We start from the raw sequence: 6,043 nt of genomic DNA on the forward strand, positions 1-6,043 counted from the left end.
CGTAACATATTTCAACAATCACATACCGTCTATATTGAAGTGACCTGAAATTGATAATTTGATGTAAATTACTTTGCCATAAGGATGTAAGCGGCCAAGTCGATTAAAATAATCAGAAAAAGGTGATTGGTAGGTGTAGGATTTTATTCCCTTGAATGGTCCAGTTAAGGTTCTACGGACAACCACTGTTTTAGTAGGGTAGCAGCTAGATATCAGTGGTAAGTCACAACTCATAAGTCATTAAACTCAATTTAATTACACATTTAATCTTCGGTCTGGTGCACTATGCAAATCATTGCCTTCCCTTTTTCTTATTAGTCCAGAAATTAACTTATGAATTTATAACAGAGTCAGCTTAAAAAGTGCCATTAAGAATTAAAAAGTGACATTAAGAAATTACAAAAAAAAAAATTTATTTAAAAAAACGCTAGAAGGAGGGTTCGAACCTCCGACCTTGTGGTTAACAGCCACACGCTCTAACCAGCTGAGCTATTCCAGCTTCCTGATATAAATGGTTCAAATATAATATTTAACTAGGCTCTGTTGCTTATATGACTACTACTGTCCCTTTTGCATGAGTTAAGCCCAGAATAAACGCTACGCGGGCTTTTCTCTGTTCCTTACGCAGTGTTTTAGCGAATCCTTAGGCCCGGCCACTTTGTACTTGGAATTCTACATCCTTCTTAAGAAGATGCATTTCATCAGCTAAGTAGGCTATTGATTCCGGAATTCAAATCAAAAGAACAAATTTCATCCCACGGAAATAGAATATGTAAATCTCCACTGTATGTTTTGAGTTCTATGTATCTTATTCCATCGTGTTTTCACCTGAAAATGGCGTTTGATGTACAAATTAAAAAATCGTCTATCATCTAGACCACATATTGTCAACAATCAATGAAGTAGGAAATTGGCGAGTAATCTAATTTTTTTATGGGTCTTTATCATAAATGGTTCCTAAATTTGACCTCTCCATTAAGATAGTTCCTGAATTAGAAAATCGATCAATGTCATTCATAAATATTAATGTCCCAAATCATTGTGTTTTTAAACGGTCCGCATGTGAAATATTTTTTTGTTCGCCCTCTAAGATGTGTTGATGGGCGTGCGAGAGACCTTTTTATTATCATGGGCACTATGTACCATTAAGGATTGTTTATTTATGTGAGGACGACATGTCATTTGGTTCTGATCGTAATTGTAATTGCAAATAATCATGATTATTGACATAAAATTGCTATAACTCAAATTCACTTCACAACCACTATTGCATTATTAGTTGTTAAGATTGAACAATTTAACTAAATATTCAATTATGCTTGTCTAATTAGCAAGATTGGAAATAAAATTTAAGCAATTGTAATTAATAAAATGTTTATGCAGACGACATACCACAGTACAATAATAACATTTTATATCAATCATGCAATGTTATGCGAAAGAAAATTACCATCATGTTGTATGATTGGTAGAAAATGCTGTAGTTCGAGTGTATTCATGCTATAAGAGCCTTTGTTCTAATTAATTATGGATATTGTTGTTCACACAATTTTAATCTTCTTTAATTCATTTTATGCTAATTATTTAGAAGAATGTGAAATATAAAAATAATGCGCGAATAAAACTACCTTTAATCATTTGTATTCGTAATTTGACGTCATAAATTGTAGGTTGGACCGTTACATGTAATCCGATGGGACGGTGAATGACTGATGCATGGTCATTTTCCTATTCAGGGAGTCAGAACAAGGACGAAAAAAACAGAGAACCGATGAGTCCCGGGACCCATACCGGAATCTATTTTGGTCCAATCCGCGCCTTCCGCGTCAGATTAATCATCTGCGTCCGCGGGCCCTCCATTGCTCCATCTATCTCCTCTACCCGCCGATGGAGCTATCATGTGGGGTCCACCGGATCGATCAAACGCCACGTGCGAGTACAGTCACGATGATGAAATCGTGCTCCTCCTGTGCGCGCGGGTACACATGAAAATTTTCACAGCCCTCCTAGTCATGATCATCATTCTTTATAAAGAGTTTTAACTAGGGGTGGGTTCGGTACGGTTACCGTACCAAAACCCTTGTACCAATTACCGTACCAAACTTTCGGTTTGGTAAAATCTATTACCATTACCGTACCAAACTTTCGGTATACCGAAGTTCGGTATTGCCAAAAGTTTGGTTGGCATGGTATGGCAATGGTAATTGCCATTTTGTTTTGGGACAAAATATGTTTTTGTTTTTTTAACCCAATTCAAGGGCAAAACTTTTTTTTTTGTACCTTTATCTCATACATTATAGATTAAATTCATCTATTATTCATCATTCACAATTCACACACATAATAATTCAAATGAAGCATCAAGATTCATCATGAAAATTAAGCTTACAATCCAAATAAAAGTTACGAACCAAAACAAATAGAAGTTAACAATCCAAATAGAAATTAAAGTTTCAAACCAAATGAAAATTGGAAGTAAACTTCAAAAAGGAGAATTCATTGATCAGTTATTCAAGCTTGAGATGTCGAAGCTTTTGGAGGAGGCATTGAACTTGTAGAAGATTGAGTTTGTGTCAAGCTTACATTACAAACAAAGAAAACATATTAATTAGTAGCAAGAAGAATTAAAGTTGAAAACCATTTAATAACAAATTTACTAAAAAAATTAAAGCATATCTTTCTTGTTTTCTCTTCTTCTATTTCCTTGTAAAATTGAAGCATATCTTCCGTTGGTCCTTGTAGAAGTTTACTTCACTTGCCCTAAGCCAACCACTAGTACACACTAGTGCCTCAATTATTTTAGGAGTCAAGGATACCCTAAAAGGGTTCACAACCCTCCTCCCTAGACTAAATGCATTTTCACTAGCAACAGTAGAAGTGGGGGTTACAAAGATATTTTGGCTATTTGTGAAAGAATTAGGAACTCTTTTGTGTTTGATTTCCACAATTTTAAGAGATCAAAGTCACCAACAACAATGCTAATATAAGTAGGGTTTTATTTTCAAATTATTGGAATATTATAAATATGTGTTATATAATTATGTATTATATAAATTATAAATTATATTGTATTTTCGGTATGGTACGGTAATACCGTGGTAATGGTATCCATTACCAATACCGTACCATGAAATTTCGGTACGGTACAATACCGTACCATTACCGATTGGTACAAAAAATTTGGCACAAAATCGGTATGACACGGTTGGCAATTCGGTTGGCATGGCAATTTGGCAAAAAAATCCACCCCTAGTTTTAACAAAACACATCCGTGCTGTTCATTTTTAATTAAAATTTATATTTTTATCTTTAACTGGCACTATTTATTATACATTTAAAAAGAACTTTTTGTTAATTTTCCCTTCTTATCCTTCAAAAATTTTATTGGTAATACTTTTCAAAAATACTTTTGAGAAGTATATTTTTGTGAAAATTATTCGGTAATGCATTTTAACGATTCGAATGGTTATAAAATGTCAGGTCCGACACACTGGTCCTACCCTTGTGTTCAATGCGGACGGGTACGCCAAAATCACGCAGGAGCCCATCCTCGTGAATGGAAAGCACGCGATTGGCGGGTTAGTAGGTATGCAGATTGACTGAGTTTTAGCAAGCACCCGATAATAAAACTCGTTAACGATACTGCCAACCATTGTTTTACTTCTGCCATCCCACAGACTTGTCATCATAAACCCTAAGTTGTTGCACAACCCTATAACGATGGTATATTTCCATACCATCCTAGACAAAGCCTTTGGCAAAAACGATCATCATTCTACACCTTCGACTTCCCGGCCGCTCCTCGTTTTACTCAGTCAAACCCTAGGCGTTGGTCAGGCGATCTTGAACCAAAATGAAGCGAAGCTAGCAACATAGAAGGTCGCTTTTGAAGTTGTGGCTTTTGAACCGACGTCTATGACTGATATGCACTTTGCGTACAATTTAATTAGTAAGAGCCACGCAAAATGGTCGGCATGCATGGTGCGGCGTTTACACACTTGTTCATGAGGCCCGCCGCGGCGTTCAAGCAGATTGTGCCTCTCGGCACCAACTGGCCGGCAAAGGATTGCTACGAGTGTCCGGCTAGGACTATGAGGTTGTAGCACATTGTCTATAGGATTCATGCAGAGGAGAGTAGCTTGGTGCACAAGTATGGCAAGGATGATGACATTGTGGTGAAAGATCCGACTGCTAAAATTGGTTCCAATTGGGATATTTTGATGAAGATATATTTGAAGGAACAAGATGTTTAAGCTGGATTTGAATAGGTTTACTTGGTTTTTGATGTCAACTTATGGGAAGGCCAAGAAATTAATGGACAATGAAGGGTAGTGCCACGGTGCCAAACCATATACATTATGCATGATCAAGTTTATCTTACGAAGTTCGAAATTGATTGACTACACAGAATATCTAATTTCATCTTTCAATAGAATTAAAACTGGTAAGAATCACCCCAGATTAAATACTGAAAAATAAAGGCTTAATCGGATAAATGGTCCCCGTGGTCATAAGGTATTCGGATGATAGCCCCTGTGGTAAAAAAATTCGGATTTAAACCCCTGTGGTCACAGTCTGTTAGGATTTAAACCCCTGTGGTCTAAGTCTGTTAGGATTTATGTCCTTCTATCATTCCTCCATTAGGTTTAGGTTTGCCAAATCGGATAAATGGTCCCCGTGGTTATAAAAAATTTGGAAGATAGCCCCTGTGGTAGAAAAAATTCGGATTTAAATAATTTTTAATTCATTTCTTCTTTTTTTTTTTTAAAATATGTAAATTAATTATTTAAATAAAAGATATATATCTATATATATAAAGTGAGCATCCTAAAATGGTGAAACATTCAAAATACCATAAATTGTCCTTTAAGAATTTCATAAATTACAATTGAACCAAAAGAAGCTAAAATATTTAACCATATTTTTATTTTGAATGAATTTAATATTTAAAATTATAGAAAAAAAAAACAAAACCCCCCACATTAGTGGGTGGTTTCACGTTTTTAATTCATTTCTTCTTCTTTTTTTTTTTAAATAAATTTTAAAAATATGTAAATTAATTATTTAAATTAATTCATTTCTTCTTCATAAATTCATTTTTATATATCTTTTATTTAAATAATTAATTTACATATTTTTTTAAAAATATTTTTTTTTTAAAAAAAGAAGAAGAAATGAATTAAAAACGTGAAACCACCCACTAATGTGGGAGGTTTTGTTTTTTTTTTCTATAATTTTAAATATTAAATTCATTCAAAATAAAAATATGGTTAAATATTTTAGCTTCTTTTGGTTCAATTGTAATTTATGAAATTCTTAAAGGACAATTAATGGTATTTTGAATGTTTCACCATTTTAGGATGCTCACTTTATATATATAGATATATATCCTTTATTTAAATAATTAATTTACATATTTAAAAAAAAATATTTTTTTAAAAAAAAAGAAGAAATGAATTAAAAATTATTTAAATCCGAATTTTTTCTACCACAGGGGCTATCTTCCAAATTTTTTATGACCACGGGGACCATTTATCCGATTTGGCAAACCTAAACCTAATGGAGGAATGATAAAAAGACATAAATCCTAACAGACTTATACCACAGGAGTTTAAATCCTAACAGACTGTGACCACAGGGGTTTAAATCCGAATTTTTTTACCACAGGGGCTATCATCCGAATACCTTATGACCACGGGGACCATTTATCCGATTAGGCCAAAAATAAAATAGGGCAAGCATAAATTCAACAAGAACCAACCCAAGCTGGCCAAATTAGCCAAACTCAGAAAAAGTGGCCCAACAATTTTTTTGTATATTCAAAACACGATCACGTGAAAAAAAAAAAAAAAAAGATAAGCCACTTAGTATTGTGATATAATGATATTCCTCTTTACTTGTAAGTTAGAGAGATCTTAGGTTTGATTCTCATCAAAGACGAATTTGAACCACATTATTGCTAGCCCATCCTCCTCCCCCTTAGCCTAGATAATAGGGGTGCAACTTGGGTTGGGCTAATCCGAACCCACCCATGTCCAACCCG

General features: G+C 34.2%; 1 non-coding gene across 1 annotated transcript; it reads right to left on the reverse strand.

The window, feature by feature from the left end:
* Nucleotides 1–425: 425 nt before the first annotated feature.
* TRNAN-GUU (transfer RNA asparagine (anticodon GUU)) lies at nt 426–499 on the reverse strand. Its single transcript has one exon. It is a non-coding gene; the product is annotated as a tRNA-Asn (tRNA).
* Between the last annotated feature and the right edge of the window lie 5,544 nt (nt 500–6,043).

This window comes from Malus sylvestris, chromosome 13, assembly GCF_916048215.2.
Source record: "Malus sylvestris chromosome 13, drMalSylv7.2, whole genome shotgun sequence".
NCBI lineage: Eukaryota > Viridiplantae > Streptophyta > Magnoliopsida > Rosales > Rosaceae > Malus > Malus sylvestris.